At 33.7% G+C, this 25,816-nt stretch overlaps 1 long non-coding RNA gene across 2 annotated transcripts; it reads left to right on the forward strand.

The window, feature by feature from the left end:
- Positions 1-39: 39 nt before the first annotated feature.
- Positions 40-19,091, forward strand: LOC139364296 (uncharacterized). Of its 2 annotated transcripts, none has more exons than XR_011625906.1 (3): positions 40-96; positions 17,098-17,303; positions 18,820-19,091. It is a non-coding gene; the product is annotated as an uncharacterized lncRNA (long non-coding RNA). The 2 variants fall into 2 exon arrangements; XR_011625907.1 differs by having other exon boundaries at positions 40-84.
- Positions 19,092-25,816: the final 6,725 nt, after the last annotated feature.

The following is a 25,816-nucleotide window of genomic DNA, read 5'->3' on the forward strand; positions in this document are numbered from 1 at the left end:
TGAATTGAGTTGTGTCACATCCAGTTGATGGTTCAGAGAATTGAAGAAGTGGTTGTTGGTATGGACAAAACCCACATGTTTGATGTTAGTAATGTTGTGAGTAAAAATATATTATAATGCCATTAAAATAATATTAATAATTTTGTTAATACATAATTTTCAATCATATGTAATTACATAAAATATAATTTTATTATTAATATTTATTGAAGACTTATTATGTTATATCCTAAATATAAGCACTGGGTATAAAATGGCTGCAAAGAAGATGCCTTGAAATCCTGTGGGGAGGCAGAAATTTCTCAACTGAGCCAAAAAAAGAAAAAAAAGGAATAATAGGAATATGTAATCTGGTTGGGTGGTCATAAGTAGAGGTGCCTTGGAAGAAATACTGGTCAGCATGAGATATGCTCAATGACTAGGCAAAGGTAGGCATTCTAGGTGGAAAAAATAGCATATACAAAATCCTCAAGCAGAACAGGATATGGTATATTTGAAAGAGTGAAGTTTAGAGAGTGAAGGGGAGGGGAGGGTGGCCTCCCTAGTCTACTTTAGGCAGTGACTGGCTGATTATGTTATAAACTGTACCTTTACCCCCTAAACAATTGGAATTAATAAAATGACTTTATCGAGGAAAATGTCATAGCCAAATTAATAGAATAATTTCATAAACATTATTCGTCTTTCAGGAGTCAAATACTTATAAATAACAGGAAACCTAAATAAAGTTGGCTTACATTGTTGAAAGTGCCGAGATAGAGTGAGCTTCTGGAATTATCTAATTTAGTGCCTAAATGGTCACTGAAGAATCCCATTTCTTTTCTTTACTATATGATTCACTTTTGTATAAGACTCCTTTATTTCTAATAACCAAATGACTACAGCACTTCAAGGCTTCATGTCACATATACCATCATCCAAAAGAGAAGAGGGAGTTATTCTTACAGAATATTAAATAAGATATCTGAAATTCATCCTAATTATTAGGTATATATCATATACCTACCTCAGAAATAGCCACTGAAGTTAAAGGAATGAAATCTAATGTCATAAGTAAAAAAGTACAGCCCTGTAGGTTATGGTGGGATCAGTTCCTTCCGAAGTGGGTAAACTGGTGGAGGAGAGATGGATATGATGTAGGAATAGTGCTGTATGGTAACAGGACAATGGAAAAACCCTAGCGACAGCTGAAACAGAACTAGGCAAAGAAACCACAGGATAAGAGAAAACCCAACAAAAGGGAGAGAAAATGGCCAAAATCCCAATCAGAGTGACATGTCCATGACTCAGGCAAACCTAAAGAAGGGGAAAAGGGGTCAGTAACTGAGGGTCCCAGAAATCCCCTCCTTTTCTAAAGTATCTAATGACTATTCCACCCGCTAATTAAAGAAACACCAGCCTGGGCGACAGAGCGAGACTCCATCTCAACAAAAAAAAAAAAAAAAAAGAAACACCTATAAAATAGGAATGCTGGGTCACCAGAGAAGTGGGAAACGTATCAGCAGTAATTTCACATAACAGCAAGAAAGGAGTTGTTAACGTTAGCTACAAGGACGATGATGAGCCTGGGCTGATAAGATCCTAACAAAACAGGGTGGAGACTAAGCTAGTTGAAACTGACTGGGTCCAACATAGTGTTGAGTTTCACCCACGCCATATCACAGACTTAATTATGTGCTGATTACCATACTAAATCACACACCCACCAGCATCATGACATATCCGAGCATGCCCATATTGAGTATAAAAACTAGTGGCATCTCAACTGTAAGAAATCTCCACCTTTTCCCTTGAAAACCTCGAGATTATTCCACTCCCTAATTAGAAGAGTCCATAAAATTAGAAACTCAAACTCCATTGTGCGCGACTTACTCTCCCAAATACACCTGCACTCCCCCTCTTGAGTGTGTACTTTCACTTTGCAATAAATGCTTCTTGCCTTTTGCTTCATTCTAACTTGTCTCTGAATGCTTTCTTGTGGCAGTTTCAAGAACCTGAAACGCCAGCTGGGGCTAGTGATCTCACCAGCACCTGGAGACACACCTAAGCCCTCTGGCAACATAGGCATGAAAAAAATCCCTAAGTTAGTAACAAGGAAGGAGATAATGGGTGCTGAATAACATACTAAACTACAGTGCATTTGATAATCACAACACTCTGAGCTGGTGTTTAGGTAAACTAGTAATAATAATTTAAAAAACCTACTCACATAGTTAAAATGCTTTATTTTTAGCATTTTCTTTACATAGTATTCCTAAAATATAACATTGACTTCCCTGAATTCCCTAGCAACAGAGAATCATATCTTTAGCATTAAATTAAACGATGAAAATTGGAATTTATAAAACTTATGGGTTATTCCTTTTAAACAACTTTGTATGATATAAGTGACACATTGCCAATTAAAGGAGTTTTTTATTTCATCAAAGATGTGGCCCTGTTAAATTTTAAATATAAGTCTAACATTAGAAGAGAGACATGAAGGTGAAAAATAGTTTATTCAACAGTGATAAAAAATATAAGAAAATATAACTACACGGTGTGGACATAGACAGAAAGATTACAAACAACATGTCAGGAAGTCCAATCTAGCAATGTATAAAGGTATAACACATCCTGACAAGTGGGTTTATACAGGAAATGTAGAGTTGATTCAACATGTGAAGAACAATATAATTAAACATACAAAAAAGGAAAAAATAATAAAAATTTCAGTAAATGCAAAAAATGTCAATATCAACTTATTATAAATTCCTCTACCTGATAAAGGCTTTCTATTAAAAACAAAGCTTACAGCTCACATTATAGACAATAGTGAAAGTCTTTCTCCCGAAAACAGTAAACAAGGAAAGAATATTCAATCTCTCCACTCCTATTCAACATTATCCTGGAGGATCTGGACTGTACAATAAGATAAGAAAAAGGAGTAAAAGGCATACATTTGGAAAGGAAGATATAAACTGTTTCTATGCACAGGAAAATCATGGTCTGCATAGAGAAATCCAAAGATACAAAAATTAGTTACTACAAATATTGTGAGCTTAATGAAGTAAATATATGTAAGATAAATATACGGCAATCAATTATATTTCTACATAATAGCAATGAACAGCTGGAAATTGAAATTGAAAAAACAATAATACTTATAATAGTACTGAAAAACATGAAACAGGTATACATAGCACAAAAAATGTAAAAATCTCTGTGCTGAAAATTACAAAATACTCATGAAAGAAATTCAAAAGATTGAAATTAATGGAGAGATTTATAAGTTGAAAGATAGGAAGACTCACTATTCTCGAGAAATTGTTAAGAAGCTAAATTTTTGTACAAATTTAATACACTACAATCAAAATTTTAGGGGGATTTCTTTTGTAAAAATTTACAAGCTGATTCTAAAATTTACATGAAAAATAAAAAATAACTACACTAGTCAAGACAATTTTGAAAAAGAAAAAAAATGAGAACACACACTACTTGACTTCAAGACAATGTTAAGACAGTGTAGTATTGGTAAAAGTATGGATACATAAATATATATGACAGAATAGCATATCCTACTATACACCCACACATATAAAGTCAACAGATTTTTGACAAATATGCCAAGGTAATTTAATAAAGAAAAGACAAATCTTTGCCATATACAGTGCTAGCTTCTGGTGATAAACTATTTATAATCCTATCATACGCAAAATTCATTCATCTCTTTCCAAGTTTCCCAAAGTCTTATCCCGTTATATAACTAACAAAAAGTTCCTTATCTTGCCATTTATACCAGTTCCATATGGAGAAGCCGCTCCCTCACTTTAGTTTCTTAGATACAGTTACTGAAGTAAGACCTAAGGTATAAACAGACATGATATCCACCTACTCTCAACATACAGTGGTGGGACAGATATACAATAACTATTATAGACATTCCTGTTCACAAAGGGAAAAACATGGAAATAACAAAATCATTAATTCTTGCTAATTTTGAAATTCATCCAAACAAGTGTTAGAAGGTCCTTGACTATAACTCATGCTAGTCTTTCTAAGAAATAATGCTTCCTGACAATTGTCTTTGCCTTCTGGGGCTTTTTACTGTGCTTTTTGGGCTCTTGGTTTCTCCCTATAAATCATACTTCTTTTCTGTAAAAGGTAACCCATGTTTGCTGAAGCATAATTTACTTAGGCCGCTTCCTGCTAGTCAAATTTTGGAAATCCAAAAACTTATTTTCACTTTTTACTGCCTTTGTGTCTTTTAATTGTAAATTCACAGTGTTTAGTGAATGTAATTGTCTTCAAATTTCGTAGGTCATGCATGAATAATACTGGAGTTCACTTCATTCTCAAAAGTTATACTCACAAATTTCTTCAAGATAAGTCTTCTCTACATAGGACTTCTACTGTGACAGCAAGGGTAATGCCTTCAAACTTCTTAGAAAACCTATCACTTGTTTGAGAGGATCCATGAGATGATTAATTAAATTCTTCAGTGGATCTTTTGTCTGAGGCAAGACCACTGATACTTCTGAGATCCTAACAACACATTTTACATTCATGCCTTTGGTTTCATATTTAGACAATGATTTTCTTACAGTGAACTGTGTTTGACTATTTCTTGGAAGCCATTGCTTGATTTTCACAGGTTTTGTTTTTTGGAAAGTCTGATAATTTTCAATGCTATTAAATCTCTAATTATTATTGTTTTAGAGCATTTCCATTGTTTACCTCTTTCCTCTCATATTTTACTGTAAGCAGTAAGAAGCCACCAGAAAGCATGTTCAACAATGAGGGTGGAATGTCCTTAGCTAGATAATCCAGTTCATTAGGTGTATTTTTTTATGTTAAACATTACTAGAAGGTACAGTATTTCCAACTCCCACTACGTAACAAGTATCCACTCTCCTCCAATTTTAAATTTGTCTCACTTTCCTTTAAGCCCTCACTTAGAGCCTCCCAAAAGTTCATGGTACTTCTACAAACACTTTATTCTAAGTTTTTTCAGCTTTTATAAACCCTCTCAAATGTTCCCAACTTCTTCCCACTGTTCAGTTTAATAGTCATTCTCACAGTATATGGTTATTTTGTGGCAGTTCCTCATTTTTAGGCATAAAAATGTGTATTAGTAATCTATTGCTGTATAACATGTTATTCATGTTATACTATATTAATATCAATTTATTATAAATTCCTAAATATATTATAAATTCCCAATATATTATAAATTCCTAAATGTATTATAAATTCCTAAATAAAAACTAGCAGCTTTAATAACTGAATATTATATCATTGTTTTTGTGAGTAGGAATTCAGAAGAAGCTTACTGGAATAGTTCTGAATCAGAGTCTCTCATGCAGTTATAGTTATTTGTTGGACAGGGCTGCTGTCATCTAGTGGCTTGTCTGGACTAAATAATGTGTTTAAAGGTAGCTCACTCACCTAACTGCTGGCAGGATGCCTCAGTTCCTCAATTCTTGTTGGCAAAAGGCGTTAGTTTTTTACCAGGTAGGACTATTTTCACAACATGGTGCTAATTTCTTCTCAAATGTGAGTGACTGAGAAGAAAGCTACGGTACCTCTTATGACCTACTCTCCAAAGTCCCACTCCATCCTTGTCACTTTCTTCTATTCTTTAGAACCAAGTCATAAGTCCATTTCACATTCAAGAGCATCAATATAAGGCTCCTTATATTAAAAACAAGAATATTAATGAATTTGTGGTTATGTAGCAGGACAAGCTGCAGACAAAACTCCTTAGACACCGAGTTAAAGAAGGAAGGGGTTTATTCGGCTGGGGGCATCAGCAAGACTCCTGTCTCAAGAGCTGAGCTCCCTGAGTGAGCAATTCCTGTCCCTTTTAAGGGATCGCAACTCTAAGAGGGTGCGCGTAAGAGGGTCGTGATCGACTGAGCAAGCAGTGGGTATGTGACTGGGGGCTGCATGCACCGGTAATTAGATGGGAACAAAACAGGATAGGGATTTTCACAGTGCTTTTCTATACAATGTCTGTGATCTATAGATAACATAAGCGATTAGGTCAGGGGTCGATCTTTACCAGGCCCAGGGTGTGGTGCCGGGCTGTCTGTTTGTGGATTTCATTTCTGCCTTTAGGTTTTACTTTTTCTTTCTTTGGAGGCAGAAATTGGGCATAGGACAATATGAGGGGTGGTCTCCTCTCTTAGTTACATTTTAAAACCACCATACAGTCCTGTTGTGGAGACTTCATTTGCTTTAATTATACACTTATTAGTCTGCGTGAAGTTGCTCAACAGCTCTAGATAATCTATTCGTTTTTTCTATACATTTCCTTTTGGATGCTTTCTATTGCTATGTCTTTAAATTCATTAATTTTTTTTTTCTGTAAAATATAACCTTCTATTAGTTCCATCAAATGTATTGTTTAATCTTAAATATACTTTCATCTCTAGAAGTTGATTTATGTCTTTTTGATTCTTCTATGTCTCCATTTATGATACGGTTTGGCTGTGTCCCCACCCAAATCTTATCCTGAATTCCCACGTGTTGTGAGAGGGACCTGGTGGGAGGTAGTTGAAGTATGGGTGCACGTCTTTCCTGTGCTGTTCTCGAGATAGTAAATAAGTCTCATGAGATCTGATGGTATCATAAGGTGGAGTTTCCCTGCCCAATCTCTCTCTTTATCTGTTACCATCCACTTAAGAGGTGACTTGCTCCTCCTTGCCTCCTGTCATCATTGTGATGCTTCCCCTGGAATGTGGAACTGTAAATCCAATTAAATTTCTTTCTTTTGTAGATTGTCCAGTCTTGAGTATGTCTTTATCAGCAGGATGAAAACAGGCTAATACAACTTAACATCTTCAATCTTTCTCTATTTTCTTGAACATATGAAATACAGTTACAGTCACTGTTCTAATATCTTTTTCTATTCCTTTGATAATAATTCTATTAATTTGTCATTTCTGGGTCAGTTATATTTGATAGATTGTTCTCTTTATTATTAGATAACAGCTTATAATACCTCTCCATCATGTGGCAGTAACTGATTCCTATAAATTACTTTCTGAGATGTTTTTATAAATGATTTCATTTTAGAGCATATTGATTGCTGAGGAAATGAATTACAGCTGTCAGCACTAGTTATTTAGCTGACTTCTTCACACCTTTTAATAAAGAGATGCCATTCGTTTTGTTACTATGAAAGTAAAAAAATAATTTTATCACAAAAAATGAGGGTAATGATAAGAAAACAGTGACTCTTAAGAAGATGAAATAAGAAAATCGTTATTTTTTCTCTCCTGGGAGCAATTCCAAAAGTAATAATGGTTTGCAAATTGATCAGTTCTATGTTGCTCATGTGGAAGAGTATTGCATAAAAGTAAGCACTAGACAAGTGTTCTTCACATCAATATCGTTCCACAGCAATTGTCATTAGTACAAAATAGAATAAATGGAAAACAGCATAAACAAAACACTCTAATTCTATGACACCATGACTTGGTCAATCATGAAAATAGATGTACTTTCTTTTAAAGTAAAGCAAGACTAGGGAAAGAAAAGTCAAAGTTTATTTGAAAGAGGAGTCAGCCTGAAGTTGTTATAAATTAAAACTTAACCAGATTTTAGAAATAAAGCGATTGTAGCATGAGAAAATTGACTATTCTTGAACTTCCCTCAAAATCTTGAAACAGAATATGGAGACAACCAAGTTTATTTACTATTTTAAAAACATGTTGGTAGAACAGAATTTAATACCCTTTAAAATAAATAAATTAATAAATAAATTCTAAGCTGTCAGAAACATAGCATTGACAATGTATAGCATATAATATAGTTAACACAGATGTTAAAGTAGCCAGCAATGAATGTGAAGCCAATTATAAATGAGGTTGATGATTTAATGAAAAAAGATGAATATGATGAGTTACGAGATAGGAATCTCAGCAAAGAAATGAAATAATATAAAAAAGAACTGACTAGAAATTATACTAGAAATTATAGAATAAAATTATTATCTATAAAATAAAGCATTAGTGAATACGCTTAACAGCAGGTTAGGCACTGCAGAAGAAATGATAAATATATAAAAATTATCTTAATTGAAGCACAGAGAGAAAGAGGCTATGTGAAGACAGTTATTCTAAATTGTTCCAAACATATTTAGATTTCATAATTACTTTCTTCTTTTCCATATTTTTTCACATATATACACATGTAAGACCAATTCTTTAAAAAATAGATTATATCAAAGAATCCAATAGATTTTTAATGGAAGAGAAGAAGAAAACTAAAGAAAATAAAAATTGGGGTAGAAGAATATTTGAAGAAATAAAGTCCCAATATCAATTTTTATCAAGAATATCAACTCATATGTCCAAGGAGCTCAGTAAATTTAAAGTATGATAAACCCCCCAACATTATAACTAGGTACATAATAATCAAAAGTTGAAAATTGAAATAAAAAGGCAAATCTTAAAGTCAGCCAAAAAGATATATGGTATATTTAAAAGAGATAAAACTTAAAGTCTTGCTAATCACAATGATGCAATTAAGGCAAATATGAAAAGCTATTCTTAGAATGTTCAAAGGGAAAAATAATCTGTCAAAGGAAAATTCTACATCCAGCAAAAAGATCCATCAGTGTTAAAGATAATAGTTTCACTCTGTTTAGGACACGGAAAGACCCAAGTGAATGTCATTATTCCGGTAGCAGTAAGAAAATAGCTAAACAATATAAAAAACTGTGTTGTTTGTTTTAAGGTAATCGGAAATATGAAGTCATATAACAATAAGTATTTTGAATTCCAAAGGGTGACAAATTTCTCTTGGAAAACATGGAACACGGAAACTGTTTTACCTTTGGCAAAGTACTGAAAGAAAAAAATTAGGAGAATAAAATCATGTAAGAAAAAAACAACAATTTTAACACATTCTTAAAGAGCAAGGCTAGGTGTGGCAACTCAATCCTGTAATCCCAGCACTTTGGGAGGTTGAGCAGGGAGGATTGCTTGAGCCAAGAAGTTCAAGACCAGCATGGGCAGCAGGACAAAACCCTGTCTCTACAAAAAATGCAAAAAATTAGCCAGGCATTGTGGTACATGCCTGTAGCATCAGCTACTTTGGAAGCTGAGGAGGATCACCCGAGTCTGGGAGGTCAAGGTTGCAATGAGCCATGATCTTGCCACCGCACTTCAGCCTGGGCAACAGAGCAAGACTGTGTCTCAAAGAAAAAAAAAAAAAAAGGAAAAAATAAAAGAGCAAAAATAAGGTAGCAAGACAATTTACAGAACTGTGAATGTTCTGTAGCAAGATTGTTTCACACACACACCCTCCAGATCTTTTCCATGGGTCATCACTAGATGCTCTTGAGAAAGTTTGGGAACTGAGCATGGAACAGGAGAGGGAAATTCCTGTTGGAGGTAAAATTATGCAGTGGGTGATTTACTGCTTTGGGGTTTGGCCTAGAAATCTCAGACAGTTTTCTAGAGTATTCTCTCCTATGAAGCAAATATTAGCCAGTAGGAGAGAGGCAGAAAACCTCCATAATCCCAGGTTTATGCAAAATCCATCACCTGAAGAAACTCCTTTAACATTCTTAAAGTGTAGACCTATTTCTGACGAATTATCTTAATTTTTGTTTACTTAAAAAGACTTACGAGGCTAGACTTTAAAGAGCAACACAACATTTCTCCTCCTTTCTCTCAGTGGTATTGTCCTGAGAACCCAGTCACTGCTGTGGAAAAGCCTAGATCACATGGAGAGATTTCCAGCTTCATTTGCCTTACATACGGATGAGGAAGACTTTGGAATGATTCCAGCCTGGGCCACTATCTGCCTGCAAACTTATAAGAGATTGTGAGCAAAACCCACCCATGTGAGCCTAGTTAACCCCCTAAGCCATACAAACTAAAAATAAAAATAATTTGTTATTATAGCAACCCTGAGTTTAGGATGGTTTTTTAGGCAGTAATAGGTAACTAGAAAACTTATCTAGTGTGGTTTATTCCAAAAATGTATCCTGGGTTATTATTTAATAATCAATCTTATTCACCACATTAATAGAATAAAGGGCTAAATTCATGATCATCTCAGGAGATAAAGTAGTCCAAAATACAAACATATACCTAAAGCAAGAGACATAAGAAGACTTCCATGGTTTCTGTTAAATATTACACATTTAAAAAGGAGTATTTTATCACAGATCGGAGTTGCGAGCATGTAGTCCTATTGATACAAAAGTAAATGCTTCTCGTTTTTCAAGAAATACAGTTAAAGAGAATACAGACAATTATATAAATAAGAATTAGAGAGTGAGACCTGAATGCATTTTAATCTGAAGTTCTCATAACCATTATCTTTCCCTTAGTTTTCTTATGTACAACAATATACTATTTCTATAATTTTGTTTTTCATCAAAGACATTTGAGGTCAAGTCTTTGCACTTACAAACAAAACTCATTCTTTCTTATGAGCCTCTTCTAATTTTAATCTTATGTTTTAATAATGAATCTACTGAAAATAGGGATTGGGTAGGAAACTGAAAAAAAAGACAAGTAACAATTAATCGTCATGACAATGAAAATTAATATTGTTACATAACCAAAAGATAATATTAGACATGTAGATAAAATATACACAACACTAAAGGAAACACAACTTACAGTTGTTTTGTTTTGTTTTAGGGTTTTTATTGTTGTTGTTGTTGTTTTGTCTCTGAGTTGAAAGAAACCAAACTAAAGAAAGCGCGGGACCCTGAAAAGATAGCATCTTTAAGGTTGTTCTTCTTGAAATTGAAAACAAGAAAAAAAATTATGTAGGAATGTTAGACATATTACAGCACATTTCTAAAAGAATCATAACCTTAATTTTTTCTCCCAAAGATTAGCAAACACAGATTAAAGAATAATAACTTTGTGATGGCAATAATAAAGCAAGAGAATGATGAACAAAACAAAGGGGAAGAAAAAAGTGCCAATATTTTAAGAGGCTTGAAAAAATGTTGCAGTAAAAGTTAGTATTAGAAGGAAAGTAACAAGGGCAGAGGTTAGAGACCTCAAATGACACATTCCTTAAGATATACACTCAAGAAGGAAAATTGAGGAAGGCCATCTCAAGTCTGGGGGAACTCCAGTGGATTAATCTTAAGTTAATTGCTGTGTATTAAAGCATGGACTTTTATTTTTGTTTTTGCTCCTTACAGTGTTTATAAATTTTCATGTGTCTGCTTTCCTTAATTTTAAATAGACTCATACTTTGTTAACATAAATCAATTTATTTTTAAAAAATGTTTTATTAATCTAAATACTTCTAAAGTTTTTTGACACTTTTGAATAGTACTCTTAATACTTATTCATACCTTTATCTCATATTTGTCATACTGTTTTGTAATTTATTTTACATGATTTTACTGTGTCTTACTGTGAGCTGCTTCTGAGCCAGGAGTTTGTCTCCTTCCCTTTCTCCTTTGTTTAAATCATTGCAACTCTAATGCCTATTACTTCTAACACAATTAATAAATAAATTACTTCTAACAGAAATAAACAAAAGCAATGACTGAGTATCCTTGCAATGGATTGCTAGTTCTTGTATTATAGATACTTCTGGGAATAATCTGATTCAATAATAATGTGAATTTTAATAAATTTGATAAATTTCAACACCCCTTCATGTTAAAAACTCTCAATAAATTAGGTATTCAAGGACTATACCTCAAAATAATAAGAGCCTTCTATGACAAACCCACAACCATAATATTGAATGAGAAAAACCTGGCTTTCAAGAAAACCCCTTGAAAACGGTCACAATACAAGGATGTCCTCTCTCACGACTTCTATTTAACATAGTATTGAAATCCTAGCCAAGCAATCAGGCAAGAGAAAGAAATAAACGGCATCCAAATAGGAAGAGAGGAACTCAAACTATCTCTGTTTGCAGATGACATAATTCTATAAAGAGAAAACACCATAATCTTGGCCCAAAAGTTCCTTCAGCTGATAAACAACTTCAGCAAAATTGCAAGACACAAAATCAATGTACAAAAATTACTAGCATTCCTATACACCACAACAGCAAAACAAAGAGCCAAATCAGAAAGGCAATTCCATTCACAATTGCCACAAAAAGAATAAAATACCAGGGAATACAGCTAACCAGAGAAGTGAAAGATCTCTACAATGAGAATTACCAAACACTGCTCAAAGAAATCAGAGAAGACACAAACAAATAGAAAAACATCCCATGCTCATGGATAGGAAGAATCAATATCATTAAAATGGCTATACTGCCCAAGGCAACTTACAGACTCAATGATATGCCTATCAAACTACTAATGATATTATTCACAGAACTAGAAAAAACTATTTTAAAATTCATATGGGACAAAAAAATAAATAAAAATAAAAATAAAAAAATAAATGAGCCCAAATAGCCAAGGCAATCCTAAGCAAAAAGAACAAAGCTGGAAGCATAACGTTACCTAACTTCAAACTATACTACAGTGATAAAGTAACCAAAACAGCATGGTACTTGTACAAAAACAGGCACATAGACCAATAGAACAGAATAGAGAGCCCAGAAATAAGGTTGCACATCTGAGACTATCTGATCTTCAACAAAGGTGACAACAGCAAGCAATGAGGAAAAGACTCTCTATTCAATAAATAATGCTGGGATAACTGGCCAGACATATGCCAAAGATTGAAGCTGGATCCTTTCCTTACACCATACATAAAAACAAACTCAAAATGGATTAAAGACTTAAATATAAAACTCAAAACTATAAAAATCCTGAAAGACAACCTAAGGAATACAATATTTGGATATAGGAACAGGCAAAGGCTCTGTGATGAAGACACCAAAGGCAATTGCGACAAAAGCAAAAATTGACAAGTGGAATCTAATTACACTTAAGAATTTCTGCACAGCAAAATAAACTATCAACAGAGGAAACAGACAACCTAGATAATGGGAGGAAATTTTTGCAAACTATGCATCTGACAGAGGTCTAATATCCAGCATCAATAAGGAACATACACAAATTTACAAGAAAAAAAAAATCCCATTAAAAAGTGGGCAAAGGATATAAACAGACACTTCTCAAAAGACAACATATGTGTGACCAACAATAATATGAACAAAAAAGCTCAATGTCACTCATCATTAGAAAAATATAACTCAAAATCACAATGAGGTATCATCTCACACTAGTCAGAATGGCTATTAGTAAAAAGTCAAAAAATAGCAGATGCTGGCGAGGCTGTGGAGAAAAAGGAACCCATATACACAGTTAGGAGTGTAAATTAGTTCAACCATTGTGAAAGGCAGTATGGAGATTCTTCAAAGAGCTAAAAGCAGAATTACCCTTCAACCCAGCAATCCTATTACTGGGTATATACCCAGAGGAATATAAATCATTCTACCATAAAGACACATGAATGCAAATGTTCACTGAAGCACTATTCACAATAGCAAAGACGTGGAATCAACCTAAATACCCATCAATGAGAGATTGCATAAAGAAAATGTGATACATACATACCATGGAATACTATGCAGCTATAAAAAGAATGAGATCATGTCTTTTGCAGAAACATGGATGGAGCTGGAGGCTCTTATCCTTAGCAAACTAATGCAGGAACAGAAAACCTCATGTATTCACTCATGTACTCACTTACAAGTGGGACCTAAACGATAAGAACTTATGAACACAAAGAAGGAAACGACACACTGGGTTCTGGCCCTGGGTGGAAGGTGGGAGGAGGGACAGGAGCAGAAAAGATAAATATTTGGTACTGGGTTTAATATCTGGGTGATGCGAGGTCAGGAGATCGAGACCATCCTGGCTAACCCGGTGAAACCCCGTCTCTACTAAAAAAAATACCAAAAACTAGCCGGACGAGGTGGCGGGCGCCTGTAATCCCAGCTACTCGGGAGGCTGAGGCAGGAGAATGGCGTAAACCCGGGAGGCGGAGCTTGCAGTGAGCTGAGATCCGGCCACTGCATTCCAGCCTGGGCGACAGAGCGAGACTCCGTCTCAAAAAAAAAAAAAAAAAAAAAAAAAATATCTGGGTGATGAAATAAGATGTACAATTAGCCCCTGTGACCTGTGTTTACCTATGTGACAAACCTTCACATGTACTCCCCAGTCTAAAATCAAAGTTAAAAAAAAGAATGTGTATCTTTTGTTGTTTTGACAAGGCTATTTTACATTCCTGAGTGATAAAACAACTTAGTTTGTTGTAGAAAACTGATGGGAATGCAAATACTTCTTGTGCACATTAATGCAAGTATATAATGTCCAGTAGATAATATGTACCTATAATACAGGCATACCTAAGTTTACTGTGCTTCACTGATGTATTTTTTACAAATTGAAGATTTGGGGCAACTTGTGTTGAGCAAGTTTAGTGGCACCATTTTTCCAATAGCATATGCTCACTTCATATCTCTATTACATTTTGGTAATTCTCAAAATATTTCAAACATTTTCATTATTTTTATATTTGTTATGATGATCTGTGATCAGTGTTTTTTGATGTTATTATTGTAATTGTTTTGGAGCACCATGGGCTGCACTCATAAGATGGCAAACTTAATTGACAAGTGTTATGTAAGTGTTCTGACTGCTCCACCAACCAGCAGTTCCTCTCTCTGTCTCCCTGTCTCTCTCTCTCTGCATCTCTCTCCTGGCCTGCCTATTCTCTGAGACACAGCAATATTGAAATAGACCAGTTAATAGTCCTACAGTGACTTCTAAGCATCCAAATGAAAGAAAGAGTCTTATATCTCTCATGTTAAATCTAAAGCTAGAAATGATTAAGCTTAGTGAGGAAGGCATGTCGAGAGCTGAGTGACCAAAAGCCGGGCCTCTTGCACCAAATAGTCAAATTTTTAATGCAAAGTTAAAGTCCTTGAAGGAAATTAAAAGTACTACTCCAGTGAACACACAAATGATAAGAAAGCAAAACACCCTTATTGCTAATATGGAGAAAGTTTAGTGGTTTGGATAAAAGACCAAATCAGCAACAACATTCTTGTAAGCCTAATATAGAAGAAGGACCTAACTCTCTTGAATTTTATGAAAGCTGAGATAGGTGGGGACTTGCAGGAGAAAAACATTTGGTTAACACATGTTGGTTCATGAGGTTTAAGGAAAGAAGCCATCCCCATAACATAAAAAGTGCAAGGCAAAGCAGCAAGTGCTGATGTAGAAGCAAGTGACCCAGAAGATCTAGTCGAGGTCATTAATGAAGGTGTCTACATGAAACAATAGATGTTCAATGTAGATGAAACAGCCTTCTATTGAAAAAAAACATGCCACCTTGGACTTTCAAAGCAGAAGAGAAATCAATGCCTGGCTTCACAACTTCAAAGAGCAGGCTGACTCTCTTTTTAGGAGCTAATGCAGCTGGTGACTTGTTTACCATTCTGAAAAGCATAGAGCCCTTAAGAATTGTGCTAAATCTACTCTTCCTGTGGTCTATAAATTAAACAACAAAGTCTGAACGACAGTGTATTTGTTTATAATATGGTTTACTGAGTATTTTATGCCTACTATTGAGACCCATTGCTCAGAAAAAAGATTTCTTTGAAAATATTACTGCTCATTGACAATGCACCTGGTTACCCAAGAACTCTAGTGGAGATGTACAAAGAGATTAATGTTGTTTTCATGCCTGCTAACAAAATATCCATTCTTTAGCCCATGGATCAAGGAATAATTTTGACTTTCAAGTCTTATTATCTATGAAATACATTTCATACAGCTATTGCTGCAATAAATAGTGATACCTTTAATAAATCTGGGCAAAGTACATTAAAAACTTTCTGGAAAGGATTTATTATTCTAGATGCCATTAAGAACATTTGTGATTCATGGGACAAGGTCAAAATATCAACATTAACGAGAGTTTGGAAGAAATTGATTCCAAACCTCACGGGTAATATTTTAGGGATTTAAGACTTCAGTGGAGGAAATAACCACAGATGTGACAAAAAGAGCAAGGGAATAGAATTAGAAGATGAGCCCAAAGATGTGACTAAATTGCTACAATCTGACAAAATTTTAACTGATGAGGAGGTTTTTTTAAATGGATAAAGAATGAAAGTGGTTTCTTGAGACACAATATATTTATTAAATATTCCAAATCTGTTGTTGTCATTCAATAACATTCACAACCTGGTGAAGTTGTTGTCAATGTTGTCGGAATGACAACAACACATTTAGAATATTTAATCAATTTTGTTGATAAAGCAGTGGCAGAATTTGAGAGGACTGACTTCCATTTTGAAAGAAGTTCTACTGTGGGTGAAATGTTATTGAAGAACATCGCATCCTACAAAGAAATTTTTCATGAAAGGAAGAGTCAATTGATGGAGCAAAACTTCATTGTTGTCAAATTTTAAAAAAATTGCCACAGCCACTCCAACCTTCAGCAACCACCGCCCTAATCAGTTTGTAGTCATCGAGGAAAGATCCTTCTCCGGTAAAAAGATTACAACTCTCTGAAGGCTCAGATGATCATTAGTTTTTTTTTTTTTTAGCAACAAAATACTTTTTAGTTTAGTTATGTACATATTTTTAGACATAATGCTACTGCACACTTAATAGACTAGAGTATATTGTAAACATAAATTTTATATGCCTTGGAAAACTAAAAAAAAAAATTGGTTTTAGTAAATGAAGCAATCACCTTATTGCTTTATTCACTTTATTGTGGTGGTCTGGAATGCAACCTGCAATATCTCCAAGGTGTGCAAACATATATTGTATACGTCAAATTTTTATTTGAACCCAAACCAGTTCCCTCAATAAGTATGTATACAATCTTTGACATGCATTAATTTTATATCTGTATTAGAATGGTACTTTTACTTTTTAAAAAGTGTATTTTATTAACTCATATACATAGTAAGGAAGAGCACTCTCTGTGAAGACCATTAACTTCGAACAGAGGCAAAGGGGTGTCTTATTAAGGGAAAGTGCAACATATTTTATCAGAAAAAGTGATTGTTCTGTTAGTCAAGTCTGTCTTTGATAACTGAAGATTGGTTGGCTGCCTGGGAGTACTATGTTGACTGATTGCTGATCTATGAACTAATTTAAGGAGTTATTTCTCTTTCTGTACACTTTAGGGTTGCTAAATCAAATTGGCACAGTGAATCAAACCAAGATGGAGTCCAGTAGTGTGGTCAAATATTTTTTCTCATAACTCTTTCTAGTAAGAGATCTCATAATACAACTCATCTACCATTGTGAAAAACGGTTGTGGGAGAAAAACTGTAGTTTGAACAACTGAAATTTTGAAATTTCAGCATAAATAGTATCGAAGGATAAATAGGTAAGTACTTTACAATTTTGTATTGACTATAAGGAGTTTAGGAATCTGGAGGAAAATCAGCATTTGTGTTCTTTGGCAAGGTTTTATGCAAAAGATAGATTTTAATTGAATCTATAAAAGTAAAATAGACAAAATAAAACAGGAAAGCATTTTATGAAAAAAAAACATCAATAGGGGCATGAAAACAGAGGATGCTGCTGGCTTGGAACAGCAGAGGCAAGAGCTAGGAGCCTGGGATGAAGGGAAACACCGACGAGTAGAAAATGGGTGGTGGTGAGGCAACTGAAAGGAGCTAAGCATGTGGGTCCCAGGCAAAGGAAAAAAGGAGATGTTGGGAGAAGAAACCTGGACAGATGGCTGGGATAGCAACAATTAGAAATCCCAAGAGGCTTTCTGTAAAAAGCAGGGCAGAGATTTTTTTTTTTTTTTAAATGAGGAATCTCTGGAGACATTTAAAAGTAGAGTAACAAAATGAACTGAGGCATAGTAGAAGGGAATGCTAAACAGCTCTAGGAAAACAACCATAAGAACAATCTGAAAACAAGGTTGCTTTATATATATATATACACACACACACATATATACACACACACACATATATACACACACATATATACACACACACATATACATACATACACACACATATAGTCGTGTGTGTGTATAATTAGAAATACGTAATACACTTTTTTTTTTTTTTTGACACAGAGTCTTGCTCTGTCACCTAGGTTGGAAGGTAGTGGCGTGATCTCGGCTTACTGCAAGCTCCGCCTCCCGGGCTCACGCCATTCTCCCGCCTCAGCCTCCGGAGTAGCTGGGAGTACAGGCACCCGCCACCACGCCCAGCTAATTTTTTGTATTTTTAGTAGAGACGGGGTTTCACTGTGTTAGCCAGGATGGTCTCGATCTCCTGACCTCGTGATCCACCTGCCTCGGCCTCCCAAAGTGCTGGAATTACAGGCATGAACCACCATGTCCGGCCTACATAATATGCTTTTGAGAATAGGGAGAATAACTACTTAACGGGCATAGGGTTTTGAATTCCAAACATTGTCAAGACAGCTGATTATGTCTGTGAATAAATTTCAAGTTAAATTAAGTCATTTCTTTACAAATTTTAAGATAATTATAAAAGAAACATGCTCCTTTTCATCGAATTATGTTGCTAAAGTTGATGTAATTTTTCTATTAAATTATTTTAGAAAGTGTGTGTATACAACCCTTTCTCATTCAAAATATCAGAATAATATATCTTGTATATCTCTTAATGTTTTAGATATGTATGTGTTTGTATAGAGTAATTGAATATATAAATCTGAAAGCAAAGGGTCTAAAAATACGAAGGAAAAATAAAAATTTTTTGAATTAATATCTGGGTGAGAAAAAGCTGGCTTCAAAGATTTCTTTGATGTCCAAATATGATATTTGCATCAATGAACACAAGCCAGTACTTCCAAAAGCTGTTAACCAAGCTTTTCTGTTAGTGATTGCCTTTCTCTATTTCTCATTAAAATAGCCATGAAAGCGTCAAACAAGTTATGTGACAAACAGATAAACGAACTGTGGAAGTCCTTTTTTCAAATAAAGATATCTGTTATAATTCTACAAATGCACACTTGAAGCAGGATTGAGAAACAGCCATACTACCTGTAGTACCTGTGAATCTCTGGATTGGAAGGAGGACATTGACTGCACTCTAGGGACAAAACTGACAAAGTCCTCATCTCTTACCACATTCTCTGGAAGCATCTATTAGGTGGCTGTGTGATGGTCAGGAAAATAAAGACATTGGGATGATTATAATTTTTCCCTTTGTACCCTTCTCTCATGCCACTTAGGTTTGGATATCCAACGATGGTAGGACTGGAGGACAAAACAGGCAAGGTTACACATAGCTGTGATACATATATTTGAATCCACTATTCAAACTCCAAAGGGGTGTTTAGTTTATTACAACTTCATACTTTTCCCCAGACCACAGATATGAGACATTGGCCTTGAAGGCTTCAGATGGAACATTATCAGCCTTTGGCACGTCTGCTTTCCAAAATAAAGAAATCTCTTTTAAGTGTACTGACAAAAAGCATCATTAGTCCTTGAACAAAATGGGCCTGCTGTCAGTTATTAATAAACAGTAAGATAAACTGCACGAATCAATGTTTACAGAATACAAGATGTGTGGTTGCAGGATCTTAATTTAAAGCCTTTCATTTGTTAGCTACAAAACCAGCCTGGGAAATTTACTTAGAATATCTGTTCCTCAGTTTCATCAATTGAAAGGTGAGTGTAATGACATAAATTTTTATACAGTTCTTTTAATGTAATAAAATAAATTTAGATTACTTAGTACTGAACCTGATGCACAGCATATTAATATACCTAATTTCTAATAACAATATAACTGCAAACAAACAGCAAAATCAAAATTAAATTTATGAATCTCCATAAGATCATCTATTTTGTAAAATAAAGAAAAAAATAATGCAGAAAAATCTCAGCCTATAAAACTCCCACAGGGAATTTACGAATATTTAGAAAAATAAATTATTTGTCTGTTCATATACAAATAAAAAAAATTATGAGTTATAAAGAAATAGGTTAAATTTTGCTTCAGAATAATTTGATGAATATAAGAAATAAAAAAAGAATTGAAACAGTAAAATTTGATTTGTAAAACAAAGCAGACTTGCAGAATATAGAAAGCATTAACAAAGGGACAAAATTCAGCTAGAATATGACTCACTGAAAACATGCTTGGCAAAGAATGGAGATATGCATGGTCAAGAATAGAAATGCTTTTACAGAATAGCTAAACAAGCAAAAAATGCTAAGTCATGGAATAAATGAAGTGTCTGGAGGCTACAGAACTGAGACGAGGAATGGGAAGGACTAATTGTTGTGGGTAAAATTAATTATGAGAAAGCAATACTGAGACATCATCTAGATAAAATTCAGTTCACTATAGCAAACATTTATTAATTACAAATCATTTCCTTATAGAATCAGTCATCAAGAAAACAAACTTCGTTCATTTCTACATGTTAGTAACTCATCACTTCCAAGGAATATTAGGGTCTATTAAAATCACTTCTTCAAATTTGTTTTGATTAAAAGATGGAATTGGCTGGGCACGGTGGCTCATTCCTGTAATCCCAGCACTTTGGGAGGCTGAGGTGAGCAGATCACGAGGTCAGGAGTTCAATATCTGACCAACATGGTGAAACCCCATCTCTACTAAAAATACAAATATTAGCCAGGCGTGGTGGCATGCACCTGTAATCCCAGCTATTTGGGAGGCTGAGGCAGGAGAATTGCTTGAACCTGGGAGGAGGCTGCAGTGAGCCAAGATCACCATTGCACTCCAGCCTGGTGACAGAGCGAGACTCCATCTCATAAATAAATAAATAAATAAATAAATAAATAAATAAATAAATGATGGACTTAAGTAAAAATGCTATATATATAATAAAAATACTTCCTCACTAAACATCATGAGCTATAAATAAAAATTCTTTAGGATTGATCACAAAATACCACTAGGAACATGTCCTGTTGTGAATGATTTTGTTTCTAAGAAAGAGCTTGTGTTTAAAACTTTGGATGTTGAGTACTTGTTTTTTGTCCTCACAATTCTTTTGTTGAATAAATTCGAAAAGGACTTGATTGTCAGGCCTATATTAGGTTCTGACCCTTCATGTCACCTATTTGTACTTATTAATAATTGTTTCAATGAAAAGTACATTAGAGAATGAACTTCTGGTCCAGTTGGAAGTTCTTCCATTTGAAAAAAATGTGATGTTTGCAAGGAACTGTTTGAATCTTTTCTATTTTCTAGTCCTCCTCCCCCACACTGGATAGAATTTAAGCTAGAATTTTCTCTTTTGATAAAAAACAGAAAAGGAAAATGTTATTTGTAAATTGATGTTTAGTAACTAGTGATAAGCTTGAAATACAAGAATACATAATTAGCCTTAATCTTAGGTAGTCTTATGAAAATGAATCTCTTAACTATCTTTTGAACCTATATTCACATTGGTTTTCAAGATATTTTAAGTTATATTTTTTCCTCTTCCCTTCAGAGCTACTTCTTATTTTGGGGCTACTTTTTTTAATTGTGTAATTCACAAGGAGCAGCATTTTTTTTTTTTTTTTTTTAAATAAGTCTTGTAACCATGGCTGGATGTTTTGCTCTAGTCTTCTAAGAAGGGCCATTTTATTTTTTAGTCACTTCTAAAGTCATGTGGCTATTAACTTTGGAGACTGTTTTGCATATGAGTGCTGATACAAGTTGAAACCCAAGCAGACCTCATTGCATATCACCCTATGAATGCTGACAATGGAGGGAATACCTTGCCTGTAGTATACTGTCACTTCTGGACTGAAAATCTGAGGAAGAAACTTAATTTTCTTTTATGCACAAGTCAGAAAAACTTACCATTAATGATTCCAGTTTCCTGATTGACCTCAGCAGATGAAGTGAACAGATAGTGTTAATTCGGATTGAAGAAATTATCAGAATCTTGGTTTGTGTAGATTTAGAATCTACATGCAATATTAACTAAATCAGATAGCTTTTACAGTTTCACATGTGTATATAGGTTCCCTCCCAGTCCATTCCATATCCATTAGTTATTGAATTTTCTAAACTGGCAGTGAAACAGTACAACAATTTTTTGTTGCACCAATTTTATAAACTTACGCAGTGGATTACTTGTTATTTTTCAGAGGCAAACCAAAGATAAATTTCTCAAGGTTCTTGCTGCCTTCTTTAGCAGCATTTGATGGAGGATCTCTTACACATTTGTAATAGATAAAAATAAACCAGACTGCAAATCCTTTTTAAAAATCTTAAACCATGTACCAAGTTTTTGGTCCAAATTTTGTAGGATAAGTTAAATTATATTCTATTAACCAATATGAGTGTATTTCTGAAAGCATAGTTACATTGAAATAAAGTTTTAAAAAGCATAACTATGAAAGAAGAATCAGTATGAAAAATATCTATACTTTAGGTATGTTTGATATATCCATGGCCACTCTAGGAATGTTTTAATAAGGCAGAATTTTGTTTAATCATGAGATGTGTTATGATAAAATATTTGCTCTCAAATTAACCAATTCTAAAACATAAAAGGAAATTTCACACTTTCTATATTAAAAGTCAAAATACAAAATAACAAGAGTTAAAATTAAGCAAAAAATATTGTGATACATGACAAAACTGTGTAACAATTATATATACCCAATTTTAGTAATATATTTGTTTACATTTATTGTGCACTCACTACATGTGAGAAATTATATGGAAATTATATGTTCATTTATTTCTCACTGTTTCTTTGCTTTGCATGTGGTAGTCACTGTCTATAAACTTGAATGTACACAAACACCTCATTTAAAACTTTTTAATTTGAGCCAATTTTAGACTTATGGAGAATTGCAAAAACTAGTACAGAGATTTATCTTATATCTGACTCTGCTTCTCCTAATGTTAACATCACTCAAAACCATAGTACAATTATTAAGAAGTGTCTGAAAGTAAAAAACAAAAAAAAAAGGTCCCAGACTTGAATAGACCAAAGTATTTTCCCCAATTTTATCCTTAGAAGAAATTAGCATTCCTGATAAAATCTTTAAATATTTTCTGAGAACTTTTCTTGGAATTAAGACATGCTCTGTCAAAGAGTTACCCACTCACCTTATTGAGTCTCATTTATCAGTTCTTTAATCATTATTTCTTGTGTTTAATCTAATCATGATTAAACACATGATTAATCTTCTCTTGCCTTGTGGAATGCCCTATTAACATTATATTATTATTATTTATTAATTGATGTTATTTTATTATAACCTATTAATTGTATATATTTTAATTGTTTTTCTATGGCCCTTATCCATTGAATGTAAGATTGAAAAAACTTGGACACATACCAAAAACTAAATTTCTGAATGATTTTTCTTTATTAGAAGAAGGGAAATAATTTTCCAGTTCTCTTATTCTATCAGTACCATTTCCTGGATTTATATGCCTTAGAAATCAAGGCAAGGCAAAAGAAAGAATAGCGTATATTTTTCCTCTAGGTACAAAATCTCTGAGATGTCCAAATTACTGAATGACAAACATTTTGCAAGTCTAGTAGTTTCTTAATCTTTGCTTTTAGCAGTATCAGAGAATCAATATTATTGGATAGTCAACCACTAATGATAATTTAATAATAAATGGGCTTTATTAATTGTATGAATATGACAATTGGTTAACATAGTAATAGATTACTATGTTATTTTTGACAACTCGAAAGCAGTTAAAACAGAGAAAAATATTGCTTTAACAAATCTCTAATGTGAATGAGTTTTCCAAGTTATTACATCTATAAAAATATACAGGAATAGAACTGATGGTGAGCCTAGTCCCATTTGTGCAATTATAACTTGTAAAATGTCAAATTACAACTCTCAAATACAAAATGAACACTTGTCAATTATTTTTTTCAATTCATTAATTAATGAGAGAGCCAGTAACACCCTTCACTTGAGAATTTGACTAAAAATATTTATGTTCTTTATGGGAAAACATACTTTTTCACCACTATGGACACAAATTGTTTGCACTGCCATCATTTTTTAAATAATTTTAACTTCTGATCCTATAAAGTTGTAAAATAACCTAGTTAATAAAAGCAATACAAGGTAATACAGCACCATGGAACTAGACAATAATTGGATGATTGGCAAGAGAACACACATCTCTCCTTTGGTAGAATAGCGAATAATCTCTTTTGCCTATTTCTAAGTTTTAAGAAAATTTTTTAGGACAGATGCTTGCAAGATGTAATATTATATCAATAGATAATGAGCTAGAAAAAATTACCTCATTCATTTTAAATATGTATTTCCAATAAAATTTTGCTTGACCTTTTTTATAATTATTTATCAAACAATATGCTTATGTTGCTTTGACAAAATAATTTTTTAAAATTTCTGCCTAATTTCTTTGTTCATCCATGAGTTACTCAGGAGCAAGTTGTTTAATTTCCATTTATTTGAGTAGCTTTAAGAACCATTCTTGATTTGTATTTACATTGCACTGTGATCCAGAAATGTGCTTGGTATAATTTTGGTTTTTTAAAATTTATTGAGATTTGCTTTATGATAGAACATGTGGTTGATATTACAACATGTTTCATGTACAGATGAGAAGAATGTATATTCTGTGGTTGTTAGATGGAGTAATTTGTAGATGTTTATTAGTTCCAATTTGCCCAGTGTCATGTTTTAGTATTTCTTTGTTAATTTTCTGCCTTGATGATCTGTCTAATACACTCAGAGGTGTTGAAATCTCCTACAGTTATTGCGTGGCTATCTAGCTCTTTTTATAAGTTGAGAAGACCTTGTTTTATGAATCTGGATGCTCCAATGTTAGGTATGAATACATTTATGATAGTTATGTCTTCTTATTGAATTGAACCCTTTATCATTATGTAATGCCTTTCTTTGATATTTTTAATCATTGTTGGTTTAAAGTTTATTTTATCTGATGTAAGAAGAGGAATTCCTGCTATTTTTAAAATTTTCATTTGCTTGGGACCTCTTTCTCCATCCCTTTACTTTGAGCCAGTGAGTATCATTGCATGTGAGATAGGTCTCTTGAAGACAGCAGACAGTTACGTCTTGTCTTTTTATCCAGCTTGCCACCCTATGCTTTTTAACTGTGTCATTTAGATTGCTTACATGCAGACTTAGTATTGATATGTGAGATATTGATCCTGTTATTGTGTTGTTAGCTGGTTGTTTTGTAGACTTGATTATATAATTAGTTTATAGTGTCTGTGAGCTATGTGCTTCAGCATGTTTTTGTGATAGCAGGCATCATTCTCTTTTTTCTATGTTTATCATTCCTTGAAGAATTTCATGTAAAGCTGGTCTAGTTATAACAAATTCCCTTAGCATTTGCTTATCTGAGAAGGATTTTAGCTCTCCTTAACTTATAAGCTTACTTTGGAAGGATATAAAATTCTTCATTGGAATTCCTTTTCTTTATGGATGCTGAAAATAGGACCTCAGTCTCTTCTGGCTTGTAAAGTTTCTGTTGAGGGGTCTGCTGCTAACCTTTATGGTTCTTGTTGTATATTATGTGACGCTTCTCTCCAGTTGCTTTTAAGATTTTTTTCTTTTATATTAGCCTTGGTGAATGTGGTGACTATAGACTTTCAGGATAGTCATTTTGGATTGTATTTTATAAGGATTATCTGTATGGCTTGAATTTGCATGTCAACATCTCTAGTGAGATTGGAAAATTTTTCATGGACTGTATCTCCAAATGTGTTTTCCAAGTTTGTTACTCTTCTCTCTCAAGAATGCCAATGAGTCATAGATTTTGTCTCTTTACGTAATCCCATATTTATAAAAGATTTTGTTCACTTTGCAAAAATTAATTTTTCCCTTTATTTTTGTCAAATGAGTTGATTTGAAGAACCAGCCTTTGAGATCTGAGATTATGTCCTCAGTTTGGTCTG

The sequence above is a fragment of the Macaca nemestrina genome, chromosome 7 (assembly GCF_043159975.1).
Source record: "Macaca nemestrina isolate mMacNem1 chromosome 7, mMacNem.hap1, whole genome shotgun sequence".
NCBI classification, from domain to species: Eukaryota; Metazoa; Chordata; class Mammalia; order Primates; family Cercopithecidae; genus Macaca; species Macaca nemestrina.